Genomic DNA, 21,562 nt, shown 5'->3' on the forward strand with positions numbered 1-21,562 from the left:
TATGACAAATGGTTTCATCTGTTCAGATCTAATTTGTGGCCCAAACCAATATTCCTCTTCAGAATTTAAAACGTATTCTCATTCCCTACTCGAGAGAGATGCAAACCAGCTGTTGTCATTTAGGAGGATTGTGAGTCAATTTTATATTGAGACTGAAAAGTTTGACCCCACATGTCTCGGTAGCAGTGGAGTGTTTTTGTCCTCATCCTTCCTCGCCCCTGTCCCTCCCTCTCCTCTGTGGGCTCCTCCCGTCCTGTCACCATGGCACAGTCACAACCTCTAACATCCAAACAAACAGAAACTGCCTTACAGCTCCCCACAGATTACTGTTATTCCGTTGACACAGACCTGGTTTAGCTTTTCTCAGGAATGATGTTTGATTGTTTTAGGGCCAAGCTTAATGTCAATGAAAACTACAACGTCTCACCTATGGGTGAATTAAACAGCTGGTCCCCTCACTTTCTGTAAGTGCAACCATGAGCAGAATCCATGTTTAAGTTGGCATTACCTTTTTAAAACATCCAGCTTTATTTATGTTACAGTACATGTCCTCCCTTTGAACCTGGACTGTGACGTAGGTTCAGAGTTGAAAGAGTCTTAACCATGATCAAACAGATGTGTCCACTTCAATCTGCTGGACAAAGAGAGACAAATTTAAACACACGTCTCCAGTTTCACTAACTTGCTTCAGTAATATAAAATCATTGAGAATATAGTGCATAAACATTGTCCTCCACAAGTGTCCTGCAGAGAAAAATACAGTATATCAAGTTAACTGCAACTTTTTAAATTCACGAGCAGCCACATCCAGCCGCAGCGTTTCATCCCCCCCGCCCTCTGACACAGATCAGTACATGACCACATCCTCAGGGTTGGCCTTCCTGCACCATTTACACTTCCTGCTACATAAAAATTAGCATTTCATGCAGAGGCATAAAAAGCCTGCTACTTATAAGCTAATGGTGTGTGGAGGGACATGGCAGGCTGAGCCATCAAGGTTAAGATTGAACTGTAAATCAGATCTTGTAGAAGCCACTCCGGGATAGAAAACTGCAAATCAAAGTTTTAATCTTTAACTTTACATTATGGCATAAATCATGAAATAAAGTCGGTGGTCAATACATTTTCATGATTTATTCTGTGACTCAAAATACAGCAGTTAATACACCACTCGTCATTTTTTTTCAAGTTTGTGTGTGTATGTCTTGCTAACTAGTGGCTTAGGGGCTTTAGTCAGGATACCTAACACAAACAAAATGTACTCAAGAGTTCACCACAACAGCCTCACTGTGTTTGTCTTCTCACAGACTACTACTTACTTTCCAGAAACAAAGGCTTTGGCAGAACAGATAATTAAGTGGTGTGTTTTTTTCTTTATAAGGTAAACTTTAAATTAAGATGACAGCTCCACAAAAGATAGGTCAAAGCGACATAATCACCACCTGGTGGCTGGATGCAGTACTACTATAAACCTTTCCTCCTCCATATTAGTGGATGGGACATGGATCAAACTAAAGAAATCAGAGTCAACATTGTCAGATCATTTTTTCTCAAAGATGTTTTCTGTCATCTAAGGTAGTTCTTATCACACTGATGATGTTAACATGCAACATTTTCAGGTACGTTTGGTTTTAATTCCTTAATTGATGCTATAAGAACAGGGTGAAACATCATGATTGACAGCTGAGACTGACTCACGATTGGTTGAGTGCTTGCATCGGCGCGATCTAGAAGACTCTGGCTCCAAATGTGCAAGATGTCAGCATTTGCATCCAGGATATTATTTCTGTGTAGTGGGATATACAGCCTCTTGTTTACAACCTAACATGAGCTTTTTACTTCAGTTTCACAAATCACAAAAGTGGTGTTCATTTGTGAGGATTAACTTACTGTAAAAAATGTGTGAGTATAATAAACTTGTGTTTGTTACTGAGGTTAATTCCTGCAATAGTTCCTAAGCCATTGTAAAAAGGAAAAAGCTTTTTGTTGTGGGATTTATATCCATGCAGCATTGTCAAGAAGATAAAATAAAACTGGCAACAATAGATACTAAAACAAAAGGAGAGAAGTAAAAAAAAAATAACCACAGTAAGAATTATCACCTAATTGCTGAGGCAATACAAATGACAGGGACAGAGTAGTATGCAGATGTGCTTTTTAGGGCCTCTTGACCTTCTCTGCTGAGCTGAATGAGTTGCCTCTTGGAAAACAGATTAGATGGAGATTAGCGAGTCTTGGGTGTGAGTACAACAGGTCATTTCTCCTGGTCTCTTTCTCTCAGCTAAACCATCAGGAGGGCATTTCAGCTCACATTCTGAGTGCTTATGACAAAGTGTTGTCAAGCATTAAATGTAGACGCACAAGTTAATCCCAATGGTACACTGAGGGAGAGAAGCTTTACATACTTTTATGAAAAGGCTATCAGCTCCTATTCTCAGTCAGCTCCTAATGAGTGATGCCTGAAAAACATAACATTCTGTATAGTTTTGCAGTTTTGTGGCAGGACAAGGAAAGGCAGAGACGTAGGTACTGCTTACTGTTGTTTAATCAGTAGTCAGGAAGAACAGGCACATGTTCCCCATACGGGAAGTATATATAGCTACAGACTTTACATTTCCCATCGACCCACTGGGTGAGAGGACACACCCATGAGTGCACGCCACACAGCCCCCCCCCGAACACCCAGAGGGAAAAATACAAAATGGGACAAAAGTCAGTACCTCTCAGGGGGTTTAACGAGGCGACCATAACGGCTACGCCGATCCCCGTCCGCAAACGCAGGGGTGAAACAAGCAGAAGGGACATCATTTACAACAGACACAGGATCAGGAGGCACAACTGGAGAAAACAACACAGGGGTCTTAGAAGGGGGGCGACCACGACGGGGAACCCGGGCCGGTAGCACCTCTTCGCCGGCCAACAGATGAGCTGGCTTAAGTCTGTCTAACGAAACACGCTCCCTGCGCCCGCCCATGTCCAGAATGAAACTTTTAGAACCCGCCTCTAACACCCTAAACGGGCCGTCATACGGGGGCTGGAGGGGAAACCGGTGAGCATCGTGACGCACGAAAACAAACCGAGCGGTCGCGAGATCCGTTGGCACGAAATACCGAGGAGAAAAATGATGCACGGGCACCGGTGCACAAGCGGACTGTGACGCAGGACGCGGAAAGGGGGCCGAGCTGTGAGGCAGAAACTCCCCTGGGATGCGGAGCGGCTGACCGAGCACCAACTCTGCAGGCGAGGCATCCAGGTCAGCCTTAGGAGCCGAGCGCAACCCGAGCATCACCCACGGCAACCGATCCAACCAGTTTGCATCTGAGAGCGCAGCCCGCAATGACGCCTTAAGCGACCGGTGAAAACGTTCACACAAACCGTTAGCCTGGGGGTGGTAGGCAGTGGTACGGTGAACCTGTGTGCCCAAAGACTTTGCTAGCGCCGACCAGAGCTCCGAAATGAACTGCGGGCCTCTGTCAGAGGTGATATCAGACGGTGCACCAAAACGTGAGACCCAAGCTGAAAGAAAAGCGCGTGCCACGTCCGCAGATGTCGTGGAAGACAGAGGAACCGCCTCTGGCCACCTAGTGGTCCGATCTACCATGGTAAGGAGATGTGTAAAACCCTGGGAAGGGGGAAGAGGCCCCACAAGGTCGATATGCACATGATCAAAACGCCTGGCTGGAATCAAAAATGGCTCGAGGGGCGCCCTAGTGTGCTGGTGAACTTTAGCTCGCTGACACGCCACACATGTGGCCGCCCACTCCTTGACCTCTTTGCGAAGGCCAGGCCACACAAACTTCGAAGACACCAACTTCACCGACGCCCGGAAACCCGGATGAGAAAGAGAGTGCACCATATCAAAGACCCGACGGCGCCAAGCAACCGGCACCACCGGGCGGGGGCGGCCCGTGGAGACGTCGCAAAGGAGGGCAGGCCCACCATTTTGCACAACTGCCTCCTCCAGCTTCAGACCGGTAGTCGCAGCTCTCAGTGCAACGATACCCGGGTCCCCAGGTTGATCGGCAGCCAGAGCGGAAAAATCAACCCCAAGATGCACAGGGCACACCAACACCCGCGACAGGCAGTCTGCAACCGGGTTCGCTTTACCCGCCACATGTTGGATGTCCGTTGTGAATTCGGAGATCGCCGCTAGATGACGCTGCTGGCGAGCAGACCATGGCTCTGTCACCTTTGCCATAGCAAACGTCAATGGTTTGTGGTCAACAAAGGCTGTGAAAGGGCGGCCTTCCAGCAGGAAACGGAAATGACGCGTAGCCAGGTACAACGCTAACAGTTCCCGGTCAAACACACTGTATTTTCGCTCACTGTCTCGCAAACCGCGGCTAAAAAATGCAAGGGGCTGCCACGCACCCGCAACCCGCTGTTCAACAACTGCACCAACAGCCACATCTGAAGCATCGGTCGTGAGGGAGATGGGCGCCCGAGACGCGGGGTGCGCCAGAAGCGCCGCGTTAGCCAGGGCAGCCTTAGCCCCCTCAAAAGCCTGGATCCTCACAGGGGTCCAATCAACCTGGTCCTTGGCTTTCTTAAGCTTCAAAGCACCATACAATGGTTGCAGGAGTTGGGCCGCACGCGGCAAGAAACGATTGTAAAAGTTTACCATGCCCAAAAACTCCTGTAGCGACCTGACCGAGACCGGACGGGGAAAATCCGCAACTGCATGCACCTTCGAGGGCAAAGGAACCGCACCCTGCGACGAAATGCGATGGCCCAAAAAGTCTATGACAGACAGCCCAAACTGGCACTTGGCTGTGTTGACAATGAGACCATGCCCATCAAGGCGCTGGAAAACCTGCCTAAGGTGCGACAAATGTTCATCAGCCGACGAGCTGGCCACCAAGATGTCGTCCAAATAGACGAAAACAAACGCGAGGTCACGTAGCACCGAGTCCATCAATCGCTGAAACGTCTGCGCTGCGCCTTTAAGGCCGAACGGCATCCGCAGGAACTCGAAAAGCCCAAACGGCGTAATGACAGCAGTCTTGGGCACGTCCTCTGCCCGCACAGGCACCTGATGATAACCTCGCACCAAATCGATTTTAGAAAAAATTGTCATGCCCGCCAGACGAATCGAAAAATCCTGAACATGCGGAATTGGGTAACGGTCATGGGCCGTAATGTTATTTAAACGGCGGAAGTCGCCGCACGGCCGCCAAGAACCATCCGCCTTGGGCACCATGTGGAGCGGTGAAGCCCACGGGCTGTTGGACCGCCTAACGATCCCCAAACGCTCCATGGTAGCAAACTCCTCCTTGCGGTGGCTAACTTCACGGTGTCGAGGCGACGCGAACGTGCGAAAACGGGCGTACCCGCAGTGGGAATGAAATGTTCCACGCCGTGTTTAGTAACCGCGGCAGAAAATGCGGGCGTTGTCAACGAAGGAAATTCCGCCAGTAAGCGCTGGAAGACATCCTTTGACGCCGCAAAATTAGCGTGTGTTAACGGCCCGGGTCCCCCTGACTGACACGGAAAAGACGCAAAAGACACAGCATCAATGAGCCTGCGATTAGTTACATCCACTAACAACCCATTAGTGCACAGAAAATCTGCTCCGATAATAGGAACCGTAATGGAGGCTACAACAAAATCACACAGAAATTTGCGTCCATTGAAACACACAGTCACAGACTTGGTACCAAACGTCTCTATAGCCGAGCCGTTAGCCGCTGTCAGACGCGGACCACTGCCACGGGCGGAGAGGTCCGTAGCTGCAGGAGGGAGAAGGCTCTTCTGCGAGCCGGAGTCCACCAAGAACTGATTACCTGATATGGAGTCATGAACGAACAGCAGCTCCTCTTGATCACCAGCGCCCACGGCTGCTACCGAGCGCCGGCTCTTCCGTTTCCCGGTGCCTGGAACGCGCACGGAGGAACACAGCGGCGCGCCTTGCTGCCGAAGCGCTGATGGAAGAAACACAGCTGGCCGCGCTGTGTGCGGGTGGAGACTGCAGCCGTCACTGCCGGAACCTCGTTCTCCAACGTCGACTGCGAGGACTCCACGGCCACACTCTGCACGGAGACGTTCCTCGAAGTCAGCAGGATCCGGTCCGCCTCCTCAGCTAATCCACGGAAGTCGCCGGCCGCCAAACAGGAAGAGTTGGCGAGGGCTGCGCGCACCTGCAGCGGGAGCTGGCGCAGAAAGATGTGCGGGAACAGGAAACCCTCATCCTCGGAGCCCAGCAACGACAGCATCTCGTCCATCAGGTCCACTGCCGAACCATCACCCAAACCGGGAAGCGACAGTAGCTTGTCCGCTCTCTCCGCGGCTGACAAGCTGTAGCGCCGGAGGAGAAGCTGCTTGATGGCGGTGTACTTTCCCCGCAGCGGCGGGGCTCGCAGGAGCTGCATCACGCGCCGGGTGGATTGCTGGTCCAAAGCCGCGACCACCAAAAAATACCTGGAGTCGTCTGCCGTTACTCCTCGCAGATGGAAGAGAGCCTCGATGTGCTGAAACCACGGCGCGGGGTCGTTCTGCCAAAACTCCGGGAGCTTAACGTGCTCCGCGGAGCTGTTCGATCCTGGAAGCTGCTGCGCCATGGTTGTCGTGGAGACACGGTCCACGGGAGCCGGGGAAGAAAAAACGTCTTCCCCCGATGAGGAAGGGACACTATCCTCCTTCACCTCGAACATGTTCAAAAAAACGGGGTCACCAATGTGGCAGGACAAGGAAAGGCAGAGACGTAGGTACTGCTTACTGTTGTTTAATCAGTAGTCAGGAAGAACAGGCACATGTTCCCCATACGGGAAGTATATATAGCTACAGACTTTACATTTCCCATCGACCCACTGGGTGAGAGGACACACCCATGAGTGCACGCCACAGTTTAACCGTTTTGCTTATTTTATTTTTTTAAATAAGTGTGTTACGTCTTGGCTCTTGTCTTCTTGGTTTGAGGTTTGAAAAGGGTGATATCACACATTTTCATCAGTGAGCATCATTTGAACCAATCAGAATGTGATGTGTTTTTATTTCACGACTGACTCAAGCCCACTTAACTGGGAAGTGTTTTTGTCCCCAAAATAAAAGTAAAGTATGTGAAATAAGTGCTAATAACAGGTTGATATTGTGAAGTGGGTTAGTATGGTAAGTATTATAGTAAGTATATCTGATTAAACTCATTGTTTAATTTATGGTGTTGTTCATTTACCATCTTCAGTTCTAGGGCCTTTAAATCCTATATGCATAAAAACGAATGATTACCTTTCCTCTATATTTAGCTTTAACTGTTATCTCCACCAAGGAGGTTATGTGTCCATCCCTGCATTCGTTTTTTGTCAGTTGCAAAAAACTAAACAGATTTCCACTAAGGTTGGAGGAGGAACGGGACACGGAGCAAAAAATAACCCATTAAACTTTGGTTGAGATCTAAACGAACACAAGAAACACAGCAAATGGTCACAGGTGGATCAATCAATCAATCAAGCAATCAAGTTTTATTTGTATAGCCCACATTCACAAATAACAATTCGTCTCATGGGGCTTTAACATTGTGTGACATCCTCTGTCCTTAACCCTCAACAAGAGTAAGGAAAAACTACTAAAAACCCTTTTCACAGGTAAAAATATGTAGAAACCTCAGAGAGAGCCACATGTGAGGGATCCCTCTCTCAGGACGGACAGAAGTGCAATAGATGTCAGGTGTAAGAAAACATCATCAGGATTTTTAGCAGCATCCATGAGGCTAAACATTTTTCAATACTATGTGTCAGGCAGTCCCGCTGCAATCACAGTCTCTGGCCAGCAGCCAGCAAGACCACGATCCAGCATCAGGATGAGATCCACTGTAATCCACAGTCATTGTCCACCGCCGCCAGTTAGAATCCATTATCAGCTGCCGCCTCGGTCGTGGTCCGTCATCATCCGATGCCAACGCGACAAAGGATCCTCCATTACAACGACGATCAGCTGGCACGATACAGAATCCACCGAACTGGATCCACCATTGCGACCTCCGACACGCGATCCACAATCATAATCCATGGTGCGAACCTTAGCGCCCGCATCCGCGGGCGCTAAGGCACAGAAACCCCGGGAAAAGGGGTCAAGTTAGTAACATGTACTGATCAGATAAGAATTATCTTGATGTGATAAATATGGAGAAAAAGGAAGGAGAAGCAGGAAAGAGAAGCTCCGTGTGTCTTGTGTCATAAATTCCCTGTGCGTCTTAGCATCATCATTTAATCAAATTTGGAACATCGCACTAATTAGCTCTAACTATAAGCTTTATAAAAAAGGAAGGTTTTGAGTCTACTTTTAAAGGAACAGAGCGTGTCTGCTTCCCTAACTGAAAGTGAGAGATTATTCCACAGCAGTGGGGCTTGATGGCTAAAAGCTCTGGCCCCTACTCTACTTTTAGAGACTTTAGGGACAACAAGTAAACCTGAGTTCTGGGATCGGAGTGCTCTAGTAGGTTGATATGGAACTAACATCTCTTTAAGGTAAAGAGGTGCCATATCATTAAGGGCCTTGAAGGTGAGGAGGAGAATTTTAAATTCGATTCTAGATTTAACAGGAAGCCAGTGTAGCGATGCTAATACTGGAGAAATGTGCTCTCTTTTCTTAGTTCTCGTCAGGACACGTGCTGCGGCATTTTGGACCAGCTGCAGAGTCTTTAACGACTTGCTGCTGGAGCCTGATAATAATGAATTACAATAGTCCAGTCTCGATGTAACAAAGGCGTGGACTAGTTTTTCTGCATCTTTTGCGAAAGGATATGTCTGATTTTTGAGATATTACGCAAGTGGAAAAACGCGGTCCTAGAAATTACTTTTAAGTGACTATTAAAGGACAAATCAGGATCGAAGATCACTCCCAAGTTCCTGACTGTGTCAAGCAAGGGCAATGTCATCTAGCGCAGCTATATCATTAGATAATGTATCTCTAAGGTGTTTAGGGCCGAGTATTATAACCTCTGTTTTATCTGAGTTTAATAAGAGAAAATTGCGGGTCATCCAGGTTTTTATGTCCTTGAGACATGCTCGAAGTTTAGTTAATTGATTACTTTGATCAGGTTTTATTTACAAATATAACTGGGTGTCATCCGCATAACAGTGAAAATTTACCGAGTGTGTCCTGATAATGTTTCCTAGTGTAAGCATATATAATGAGAATAAAATTGGGCCGAGCACAGACCCCTGTGGGACACCATGGTTAACTTTGGTGCGCACCGATGACTCATCATTGATTTGAACGAATTGGGAGCGATCAGCAAAATAAGATTTAAACCAGTTTAAGGCCGTTCCTTTAATGTTAATTAACTGTTTTAGTCTCTCTAATAAAATTTGATGGTCAATTGTGTCGAATGCTGCACTGAGATCTAACAGAACGAGGACAGACACAAGTCCCTGATCTGAAGCTATTAGAAGGTCATTAGTGACTTTTGCCAGGGCTGTCTCTGTGCTATGATTGGTTCTAAACCCAGACTGATATACTCATATATATTATTTTCCTGGAGAAACTCACACAGCTGATTGGCTACAACTTTTTCTAAGATTTTAGATAGGAAGGGGAGATTAGATATTGGCCTGTAATTTGCTAAAACCTCTGGGTCTAGGGTGGGTTTTTTGAGTAGGGGTTTGATTACAGCTATTTTAAAAGACTGTGGTACATAACCTGATGATAATGACAGATTGATTGTGTTAAGTAACGAATTATCTATTAGGGGCAGAATTTCTTTAAGTAATTTAGTTGGAATCGGATCTAAAATACAGGTTGTTGGTTTAGAACCTGAGACTATTTTGGTAAACTGATCACGGGTGATCAGAGAGAAGCTGTCTAAATAATGGGAAGGATTCTCAGCCGTTTCTGAGATCTCTATTGTTGGGAGGGTATTAGTGCCAATTGAGGGCAGGAGATGATTGATTTTATTTCTAATAGTTAGAATTTTATCATTAAAAAAGGTCATAAAGATATTGCTATTTAGGGATCGAGGAATACTGGGTTCGGTGGAGGTGTGACTCTCTGTCAGCCTGGCTACAGTGCTGAAGAGAAACCTGGGGTTGTTTTTATTCTCTTCTATTAGTTTTGAATAATAGGCAGCTCTTGCTTTGTGGAGAGCCTTTTTATATTCTGTAACACTACTCTTCCAGTCTAGGAGATTTTCAACACTGTTGCTGGAGCGCCACTTCCTTTCTAGTTTTCAGTGGATCTCTGGCTTAATCCTCTATGGTCGCGTTGGTTCGTCATGTGGGTGAATGAGGCAACATTAGCTGATGAGACCGTCCTCACATAAAAAGTCCCTGAGAGAGTTACTGACGTACTGATCGGAGGTTTTGATTCAGGCAACAGAAACACATGAGACATGAGGGATTTCGAATCAGACAGTGGAATCCAGTCCTTCTATTAATCTAACACAGATTTCATAATATTTCAAGGTAATTTGATGCATTAGAGAAAGGCCGAATCAAAGATCATTTGACAATAGCTGTCACAGTGTATTTCGGCCTGAATGATCATCTGGCTCACTGCCTCACTACATCTCACCTGAGCTGACATGGGATTGTGCATCATCCGCTTCACTGACGTCTCTTTTCCAGGTGTTCAAACAATTTCTTCTGGACTTTGAATTCTGAGCCGACGGCTCCCTGAGGTCACTGAGAAAACACAAAACCCTGAGCCGGCTGTTCTCCAATTCTACTGTAGAAATACGTTTAAAGAAATAAAAATCCAGTGGGTCACAAAGCCCTGGATATAATTTTTTTTTAATTTGAATTCTCAAATTGTGTAAATTATCATAAGGCAGATACGAAAGAAAGTGGTGAACTAAAAGTTAAATAACCATAATGAAACTGAATTTAAATCATATGAGTTATGTGAACTAATGAGTCAGTAACATTGTTCTCCCTTCTCAGAACACACCCTTTATAGTTGCTATTAATCCACAACGTGTTTGCAATTAAGAATCATCTATCAGTTTAGCGAGTTGAGTAGAAATACATTTATCCAATAAATATCAATCTATCAACATGTATCAGAAAACTCTGTTCTGCCGCCAATTGGAGCTTGACATGTTTTGACTTGTTCTCTTTACTAAAAATAAAACGGAGGCACAAAAACATTGAGCATTAGATTTTCTTCCCCTGTCGTGGGACTAATAATATTAACTAGACAATTGAGATCATATCAAAAAGGAATTTTTATAATAAACTTCAAAATCGATTTTGAGCTCCTGTTGTAATACAAGAGTTCAAAGGTTTAATGAATATTTCATGTTTTTGTTCAAGTTGATTTTAAGTGATTTATATCAGATTACAATTTAAATCCCAAAATTTGATGATAACATTTACCATTAGAGGAACTTGCCAACACTAACATGTTAGTTAATGGGGATCGAAATTGCACAGCATGTGGGTGTTTACTGACTTTTATAGTGTTTACAGATGTTTTATAGATAATGGTCATGACACTGACACTGTATAAATATTCAGATTTCTGCCTCAACAGTCCAGCATGCATGCACCATCTGTTACGTCCTCTCTGCACTTCTTCTTAGTGTTTGTCTCATACTGTCACATTTTCTGGTCTCCTCATGACATCAGTTCCATTAAAGGTTATTTTGATCAAGACCACGTGATCTTCTGGAAAGGCTATTTTTACATGGTGCTGTTCGGTGAGGGGGCATTTGGATTTGACATGAAGATCTCAATGTGCAGGTTACCATGGCAATGTACCACACTTTTAACGCAGCCCCATACCTTACACTGGAAAGCCAGGTTAAAAATGCACTAATCCCACAGTGAAGCATTGTAGTAGACCATACCTCTGGAGCGCTTAAAAAAAACCATTATAATTTATGATTTCAGGTCTAAAGAGTATCAATGTCACGATCCTAGTTGATCTCCACCCCGTTGATGGCTATGACATTGACAACTATATACATAGAAAGCACGATGGTTATTAAATGTCCCAAAGCTTCTGTCGCTGCACCATATGCAACTAACAAGATGAAAGCCAATCCTATATCTTTATACTGGATCTCATCCAATTACAGCTGTAGCGCTTCGGTAAACCTGTGCTGCTGTTTATCTGCTTCATGGATGGTCACTCTCTCTCTGAGCAGCATAACTGAGCAGCTTCTATTTGCGGGTTCTGTGTGTTTGTGTGTGTGTGTGTGTGTGTGTGTGTGTGTGTGTGTGTGTGTGTGTGTGTGTGTGTGTGTGTGTGTGTGTACAGTAAACATGGCCCTTTAGCCCCACTGCTTCAACTGCAGAAGCCCCACATTGAACAATGTCAGAATTTTCTGATGATTCCTGCGGACAAAATAAATCTCAACTACAATGACACTAGGTAGAGCACTTACCTCCAGCAAGGCCTAACAGTCTACTTAAATTCAATCAAGCTGCACCAGATGGTACACACTAATAAAAATCAGCTCCTTAAATTTGTCCGATTCCTTTGAAAATTTAAAAAAATGCCCTATTTCGCAATGTCAGTAAACTAATAAATATTATCCTGGATCCACACCACCATGTAATTGGTTCTTCCCATTACTCAACCCTCCACAAAGTCTGTGGTAATCAGCTAAGTATGTTTTTGCCAATTCTTGTTTATGAAAAAAAACAAAAAAAACTATACCTACCTCACATTAGAAAAAAACACTTGTCCTGTGACTGTCACCAATAAATCATTTGATTTTAGTCAAGTTATGATTTGATCACAGTTACCTGTGCAAACATGGTGACCAGATAACAGCATGTTGGCAGAATCTGATGGTGACTAAAGGGCATGATAAGAGCTCAGGGAGCTTTCTAGCAAAGCTTTACATAACCTGATGTTTGCCTATAATTTAGAACAACAAAGAGGTTTCAGAGATGCTATTGTGCTCAGATATATTTCAGGTCACCTGTTAATTCTCAGTTTTCCAAAAGCCTGAGGAAAAGTGGGTGATGTTTTTATTTCACATTATTGTGACGACTGTATCTAGAGTGGCATGTGAATTTTGTCTCATTGTTTTCTTCTTCTTCCCGTAGATTTCCCTTTGCTTTATCTAACGTGTGCACACACCCGCCTCAGTTTCAACCCTCCCATGCACATCACCAAACATTTGTTTTTTTCACGACAGTTACGTGATGTGCTCTTGAAATAGCTCCAGTGACATCATCACTGAATGGCAGGAAGGAAGTCTCAGCACGAAGGCATCTTTGAACGTAGAAAACGGCCTTTAACGGAGTCTCGGACAACAATGGAGCCACACGAGCCCATCACATGGCAACGTCCATGGGATGCAGGAAAACAACAATAAAAACCCTGCAGGGCCACTTTAGAGCCAATGGAAGAGAACACGCCAAACTCCAGAGCTGACCTGATTCAAAGCTGAGATTTAAGGAACAAGAAGAAAAAAAAACTTTAAAAGGACCTTTATGTTCAGTTGGTGGTTTCAGTTGATCTCACTGGACAAAAACAATCCTCTGAGATGTTCCCTCATAATCCTGACATGCCCGCAAAGAGTGTGAGAACATACAAAAACTACTGGACATAGGGTCACTGATTTCCCCCATAAATTTAATAAATTTTAAGATAAAACAAAACCTCTAACCTCTTGGACATTACTTTGTAGCTTTTATGGGATTCACTTTCTTTTTTATTTGCAGTCAACACACAGTCAAACTTCCCAAAAGGGCCCGGCTTCATGTTTATGGATTTTCAGACAAGATTCAACAAAACAAATCATTCAGTTACAAGCGAGGCAGTCTGCTTTCTGTTTTCTTTTTTATGTCATTTAAAAATACATCACTGAATCTCTGTGTAGTTGTGGATACAAAACACAAACACAAACCAACTCCACTGCAACAGTCACGAAGGCTGACACTGTTGGCAGCATGCCTCAGTAAACTATATATCCTGGTAACTCTACAATGCTCTCTCTCTCACACACACACACACGCACACACACACACACACACACATATACACACACACACACACTGATGCAGTGTTTATATTATTAAGCAACTATTTAAACTTAAGCCTGTTGTAATCTGAGCATAAACACACATATCGCATACATCTGCACCAGCTCAGAGTGGGAATAAAGAGCTCCCCTTGATAATGAGATGGTTTGTTTGACTCCAGAGGGCAACCCAGTCTCATCAGGAAACGTTCAGTGGGAACGTTGGTCCACTTGGACAAACGTTTCCATCTCACAATCTGGCCTATCAGATTGTGAGATGGAAACGTTTAGTCCGCCCATTGTTTTGCATTGACGTGTTTTCACGTCACGTGACTCCCGAGTTCCCGTCTACGGAAAGGAAAACATGGCGGACAGTCCTTGTTTTTTCAGATAAAAATATGATTTTGTAACTTAGTCTGGGCATAAAAATACATTCTGACACCATTTCTAGCGAGAAATGTGGTCTTTGCTTCCACAGTCTTCAGCCAGTTCGTGCTTATGATATATATTTTAATAGTTATCACGAATTTTTTTTTCGTTGCTATGATGGTTGCTATGGACGCTGCCATGCCGAGAACCACGTCGTAGCGTGCTGTTTAAATCACCGTCCCTGCGTGGTGTCGTTCAGTGCTCGTGAATGTTATTCATGTTAAATAATATTAATATTTGAGGCTAGATTACACCTCTAATGCGAAGGATCTTGCGAGTCTGTTCAGAGGCGGACATGAGTGTGACACCGGACCGAGTCCGCCACCGGAAATAACGTGTGGCTGTCAACATCCGCTCCCTTTAACTAGAAGCTGCGTCATACACACGGAGCATTTGGGAGACCACGATGTCGTCTTCCTTCTGTCAGGTAAGTAGTTTATTGTTTTTAAAGATCGTTACGATCTAGGTTCACAGTCCGAGTGCTGAGACAGCGGATGCGGAGTCCGTCGATACCCACAATGGATGCTTTTCTTCAGCTAATATGCCATTGTTAGCCACATGCTTCAGCCCACGGTAGCATGTGATTACCTGGGAGGTGAAAACATGGTTATTCAAACCAGTTCAAGATGCTTAGCTCATCATTGAGGGACGCTACAATATAAATATAAACATGAATTTGATTTATGAATGCTTTAGATTAATAAGGAGCGTATTTCTCTACCAATACTTCACAATAACAGATCAATTTGGTTTAATGTATAGAATGTAATATGACAATAATGTTTTCATGTTATGGAGTTGCGTTTCATTTTATAAAACAATTCCTATGTTCTGTTTTTTAATCAAGGAGGATCCAAGTGAAGCTACAGGAGTATGATGAAGAGCAAGAAGGGCAGCCTGGAGAGAAAGAGGAGCCGGGTTGAGCCCACTACTCTCATCCACGTACCACGAGGAAGATGAGGGAGAGAAATTATCCTACCATTAAAGAGGTACTTTTAAGTTACATACCAGAAACACCATTTTATATAATGTGCCAAATATACATTTTTATTAAATCCCCAAAGTACGCTGGCTGAAATACAAGTTAATATCACACTGAAAGAGTTTTGATCAATCATGCTTCCCTGCTGTGGTTGTTCAACTGGGAAAACTTTTTCCACAGGAAGGCAAGTAAATTTAAGGAATGCTTGTGCAAATTTTTCCTCTGTTATGTATAATGATGACCTCCATCAGACATTATGTTAGCAATATTTACACCTTTTCATTTATACTGTTTATTTCTGTCTACATGTGTGAATTTGCCTTCATTAGTTTCAGAAAAGAGCGATCATGTATCGGTCAGTGGGCGGCAGCCCAAGACTCCGCAAACTAGTCTTTAAGCAAAGTAGACGAAGGCATTGAGGTTGCGGCCTGCCATCATTATTATTTTGCTTAAGGGACTGAATATGTTTCATGCAGAAATATTAGCATTTCCCTTATATCTACCAAAACTGCTTGTTTCACAGACTGCAGTTTTGTTTTGATCCGATGTGGTGTGCAAATACCAACTGTATCTGCAATGGGTTGTTGGGCATTAATATTTGTAACTCTAATTTTGTTTTGACAGACTGTGCAAAGAATGTTGAGAACATCACCACTCTACAGGAATACACAGTCCAGTAATGTGTGTCAGAAGTTCAGTAGTGAACGACAGGTACTGTGGAAAAATGTGTGTCATTGTTGTACAATGTCCTTTGACTCTGTTTACACAAGGTCAACACAAAAAGGTTTGATTGTAAACTGATATTGGTATGAATTCATGTTATACTCCTCTTCACAAGAAACAAACAATTTACAAAAAAAACCACTAGAATTACCGCACTGCGTTGTATGACTCCGCTAACCAGTGCAGTGTCCGTCTACATATTTCTACATATTTTCTCTCATATAAATGTCACTGTAACCTCTTGACAACTGAAACCATAACATGAGGTCAGTGTGGCCTTGACCTTTTGACTTTAAGACAAATACACAGTTAGACAACCCGAAAACATGCAGTAATGCCTCCGGCGACTCGCTATTACAGAGGCATTAAAATGTTAAGTGTAGTAGACTGGATTTTATTGGTGTTACATTGGACATCTTGTATTGGTACACAAAAAATATATTTGGTTTCACATTTTAGATGGCATAAGCAGAGACATCAACTCAGGAAATGGATTTCTGCAGAAAATTAAGCCTTGTATGTGTGTATATATACATACAAACGCACTTTTAAAACGTTTTGTTTTTTATCATATATTCTCAGGTAGTACTGACGCATTTACGGAGATGGGACATGAGGGCCTTGTCTGCGTGCCCAAGAGAAGATTCCACAGAGTTCAAGCTGAGCAGGCTGCAGCAGGTTTGGAGGAATCCTCCTCTGAAGAGGAAACATGGCGAGGTTCTTCTCCACTGATAAAGAAATGTGAGTGCTGTGATTAGGTCAAATCTGCTAAAATGCTACTGTGGCTCCTGGGCCCTGCTATTAGCTTGGTGTATGGTAGCTGTTAGCTTTAGCATATTTATTTTTTAGGGGCCTGTCTGACGTTTATGTTTTAAAAAAAAAATCAGAGGGAACCATCTTCATAATTTAACACTATGGTTTCTTTGTGTCCTTCAGATCTTCTCAAGAGAAGCTGCCTCAGCTCCACGGTCCCTCCTGCAGCCTCCACTCCTGATGCTAACCCCCGGTCTCCATCACACCATCCGGGCAGACCTGGAGTCACAGAACTTTGTCCAGAGCTGCCGTCTGAGAATTGTTGATCATATAATTTTCAGCAGATGCCTTAATGTAATGTTTGTGCACAATAAATGACATTGATCATAACATATTGGTATTTCCTTGCAGTCATACACCATGATATTGGCAGATAAGATGTTGATTACATTAAAGCAGTGAATGCTCTGCTTTAAGCAACATAAACACACAATGATCCAATGGATTTGAAGTAGAATGGGCACGTTACATTCTGTAGAGAGTAACTCAGTAACGGAAGTCAGAAAATAACTTTATCTGAGGTTCAGTCAGTTATAGTCACAGCAAAGCACACAGGTCTTGTTGTCTAAGTGGCAACCATATCATATTGTTTAAGATGTGTAACATCAAGCTTGTGTATCAGGACTAAATACATCCAGTCATAAGTAAGTTCACCCTCTTGTTAACACTAAAAGTAGGTGACCCAGATGTTTCACAATGCAATCTGATAAGGTCTTATGAGAAACATTCTTAACATTAAAGAAATGAACACAGAGGATAGCAATAGATGTTTCACTTTAAATCAGTAGCTGGTAATCGGCAGACTGACTTATTCAAACACATTAATACTACAATGAATGAGGCAGGTGCTTCCTATCAGAAATCAACTATATCGTCACATTAGGTTTCTCTTGAGCTCATGGAAATGACCTTCACCTTCCACTTACTGTCACCTGAACCATACTGTTGTTTCTGTATCTACAATGACTTAGGAAAACATATACTAGAGGGCAATGTATAAACAATAATACATCTTATTTATATAGAGCTTTTCAAGAAGTGCAAGTACTTCACTGAGGGACAGCTAATACAAACAATATATATATCTTAAATCCATGAGATGGGACAGCCTCTCACTTGGATGTAAACCAATTTTAGAACACATTTGCTTATACTGGAGATCTTTTAAATTAATGTCCCAGAAATAATTTCTGATAGCAAACCCCTGCCTCATTCATTGTAGTATTAATGTGTTTGAATAAGTCAGTCTGCCGATTACCAGCTACTGATTTAAAGTGAAACATCTATTGCTATCCTCTGTGTTCATTTCTTTAATGTTAAGAATGTTTCTCATAAGACCTTATCAGATTGCATTGTGAAACATCTGGGTCACCTACTTTTAGTGTTAACAAGAGGGTGAACTTACTTATGACTGGATGTATTTAGCCCTGATACACAAGCTTGATGTTACACATCTTAAACAATATGATATGGTTGCCACTTAGACAACAAGACCTGTGTGCTTTGCTGTGACTATAACTGACTGAACCTCAGATAAAGTTATTTTCTGACTTCCGTTACTGAGTTACTCTCTACAGAATGTAACGTGCCCATTCTACTTCAAATCCATTGGATCATTGTGTGTTTATGTTGCTTAAAGCAGAGCATTCACTGCTTTAATGTAATCAACATCTTATCTGCCAATATCATGGTGTATGACTGCAAGGAAATACCAATATGTTATGATCAATGTCATTTATTGTGCACAAACATTACATTAAGGCATCTGCTGAAAATTATATGATCAACAATTCTCAGACGGCAGCTCTGGACAAAGTTCTGTGACTCCAGGTCTGCCCGGATGGTGTGATGGAGACCGGGGGTTAGCATCAGGAGTGGAGGCTGCAGGAGGGACCGTGGAGCTGAGGCAGCTTCTCTTGAGAAGATCTGAAGGACACAAAGAAACCATAGTGTTAAATTATGAAGATGGTTCCCTCTGATTTTTTTTTTAAAACATAAACGTCAGACAGGCCCCTAAAAAATAAATATGCTAAAGCTAACAGCTACCATACACCAAGCTAATAGCAGGGCCCAGGAGCCACAGTAGCATTTTAGCAGATTTGACCTAATCACAGCACTCACATTTCTTCATCAGTGGAGAAGAACCTCGCCATGTTTCCTCTTCAGAGGAGGATTCCTCCAAACCTGCTGCAGCCTGCTCAGCTTGAACTCTGTGGAATCTTCTCTTGGGCACGCAGACAAGGCCCTCATGTCCCATCTCCGTAAATGCGTCAGTACTACCTGAGAATATATGATAAAAAACAAAACGTTTTAAAAGTGCGTTTGTATGTATATATACACACATACAAGGCTTAATTTTCTGCAGAAATCCATTTCCTGAGTTGATGTCTCTGCTTATGCCATCTAAAATGTGAAACCAAATATATTTTTTGTGTACCAATACAAGATGTCCAATGTAACACCAATAAAATCCAGTCAACTACACTTAACATTTTAATGCCTCTGTAATAGCGAGTCGCCGGAGGCATTACTGCATGTTTTCGGGTTGTCTAACTGTGTATTTGTCTTAAAGTCAAAAGGTCAAGGCCACACTGACCTCATGTTATGGTTTCAGTTGTCAAGAGGTTACAGTGACATTTATATGAGAGAAAATATGTAGAAATATGTAGACGGACACTGCACTGGTTAGCGGAGTCATACAACGCAGTGCGGTAATTCTAGTGGTTTTTTTTGTAAATTGTTTGTTTCTTGTGAAGAGGAGTATAACATGAATTCATACCATTATCAGTTGACAATCAAACCTTTTTGTGTTGACCTTGTGTAAACAGAGTCAAAGGACATTGTACAACAATGACACACATTTTTCCACAGTACCTGTCGTTCACTACTGAACTTCTGACACACATTACTGGACTGTGTATTCCTGTAGAGTGGTGATGTTCTCAACATTCTTTGCACAGTCTGTCAAAACAAAATTAGAGTTACAAATATTAATGCCCAACAACCCATTGCAGATACAGTTGGTATTTGCACACCACATCGGATCAAAACAAAACTGCAGTCTGTGAAACAAGCAGTTTTGGTAGATATAAGGGAAATGCTAATATTTCTGCATGAAACATATTCAGTCCCTTAAGCAAAATAATAATGATGGCAGGCCGCAACCTCAATGCCTTCGTCTACTTTGCTTAAAGACTAGTTTGCGGAGTCTTGGGCTGCCGCCCACTGACCGATACATGATCGCTCTTTTCTGAAACTAATGAAGGCAAATTCACACATGTAGACAGAAATAAACAGTATAAATGAAAAGGTGTAAATATTGCTAACATAATGTCTGATGGAGGTCATCATTATACATAACAGAGGAAAAATTTGCACAAGCATTCCTTAAATTTACTTGCCTTCCTGTGGAAAAAGTTGTTTTCCCAGTTGAACAACCACAGCAGGGAAGCATGATTGATCAAAACTCTTTCAGTGTGATATTAACTTGTATTTCAGCCAGCGTACTTTGGGGATTTAATAAAAATGTATATTTGGCACATTATATAAAATGGTGTTTCTGGTATGTAACTTAAAAGTACCTCTTTAATGGTAGGATAATTTCTCTCCCTCATCTTCCTCGTGGTACGTGGATGAGAGTAGTGGGCTCAACCCGGCTCCTCTTTCTCTCCAGGCTGCCCTTCTTGCTCTTCATCATACTCCTGTAGCTTCACTTGGATCCTCCTTGATTAAAAAACAGAACATAGGAATTGTTTTATAAAATGAAACGCAACTCCATAACATGAAAACATTATTGTCATATTACATTCTATACATTAAACCAAATTGATCTGTTATTGTGAAGTATTGGTAGAGAAATACGCTCCTTATTAATCTAAAGCATTCATAAATCAAATTCATGTTTATATTTATATTGTAGCGTCCCTCAATGATGAGCTAAGCATCTTGAACTGGTTTGAATAACCATGTTTTCACCTCCCAGGTAATCACATGCTACCGTGGGCTGAAGCATGTGGCTAACAATGGCATATTAGCTGAAGAAAAGCATCCATTGTGGGTATCGACGGACTCCGCATCCATTGTCTCAGCACTCGGACTGTGAACCTAGATCGTAACGATCTTTAAAAACAATAAACTACTTACCTGACAGAAGGAAGACGACATCGTGGTCTCCCAAATGCTCCGTGTGTATGACGCAGCTTCTAGTTAAAGGGACCGGATGTTGACAGCCACACGTTATTTCCGGTGGCGGACTCGGTCCGGTGGCGGACTCGGTCCGCCTCTGAACAGACTCGCAAGATCCTTCGCATTAGAGGTGTAATCTAGCCTCAAATATTAATATTATTTAACATGAATAACATTCACGAGCACTGAACGACACCACGCAGGGACGGTGATTTAAACAGCACGCTACGACGTGGTTCTCGGCATGGCAGCGTCCATAGCAACCATCATAGCAACGAAAAAAACATTTGTGATAACTATTAAAATATATATCATAAGCACGAACTGGCTGAAGACTGTGGAAGCAAAGACCACATTTCTCGCTAGAAATGGTGTCAGAATGTATTTTTATGCCCAGACTAAGTTACAAAATCATATTTTTATCTGAAAAAACAAGGACTGTCCGCCATGTTTTCCTTTCCGTAGACGGGAACTCGGGAGTCACGTGACGTGAAAACACGTCAATGCAAAACAATGGGCGG

At 43.1% G+C, this 21,562-nt stretch overlaps 2 long non-coding RNA genes across 2 annotated transcripts; one reads left to right on the forward strand and one right to left on the reverse strand.

The window, feature by feature from the left end:
* The first annotated feature begins 14,687 nt into the window (after positions 1-14,687).
* LOC133003557 (uncharacterized) lies at positions 14,688-16,770 on the forward strand. The gene is made up of 4 exons (XR_009678294.1): positions 14,688-14,765; positions 15,186-15,327; positions 15,945-16,031; positions 16,626-16,770. It is a non-coding gene; the product is annotated as an uncharacterized LOC133003557 (long non-coding RNA).
* A 1,805-nt stretch (positions 16,771-18,575) lies between these two features.
* Positions 18,576-21,074, reverse strand: LOC133003539 (uncharacterized). Its single transcript, XR_009678289.1, has 5 exons — positions 21,000-21,074; positions 20,438-20,579; positions 19,731-19,817; positions 18,978-19,136; positions 18,576-18,782 (listed from the first exon to the last, which is right to left on the reverse strand). It is a non-coding gene; the product is annotated as an uncharacterized LOC133003539 (long non-coding RNA).
* Between the last annotated feature and the right edge of the window lie 488 nt (positions 21,075-21,562).

Source organism: Limanda limanda, chromosome 6, assembly GCF_963576545.1.
Source record: "Limanda limanda chromosome 6, fLimLim1.1, whole genome shotgun sequence".
Classification (NCBI taxonomy): Eukaryota; Metazoa; Chordata; class Actinopteri; order Pleuronectiformes; family Pleuronectidae; genus Limanda; species Limanda limanda.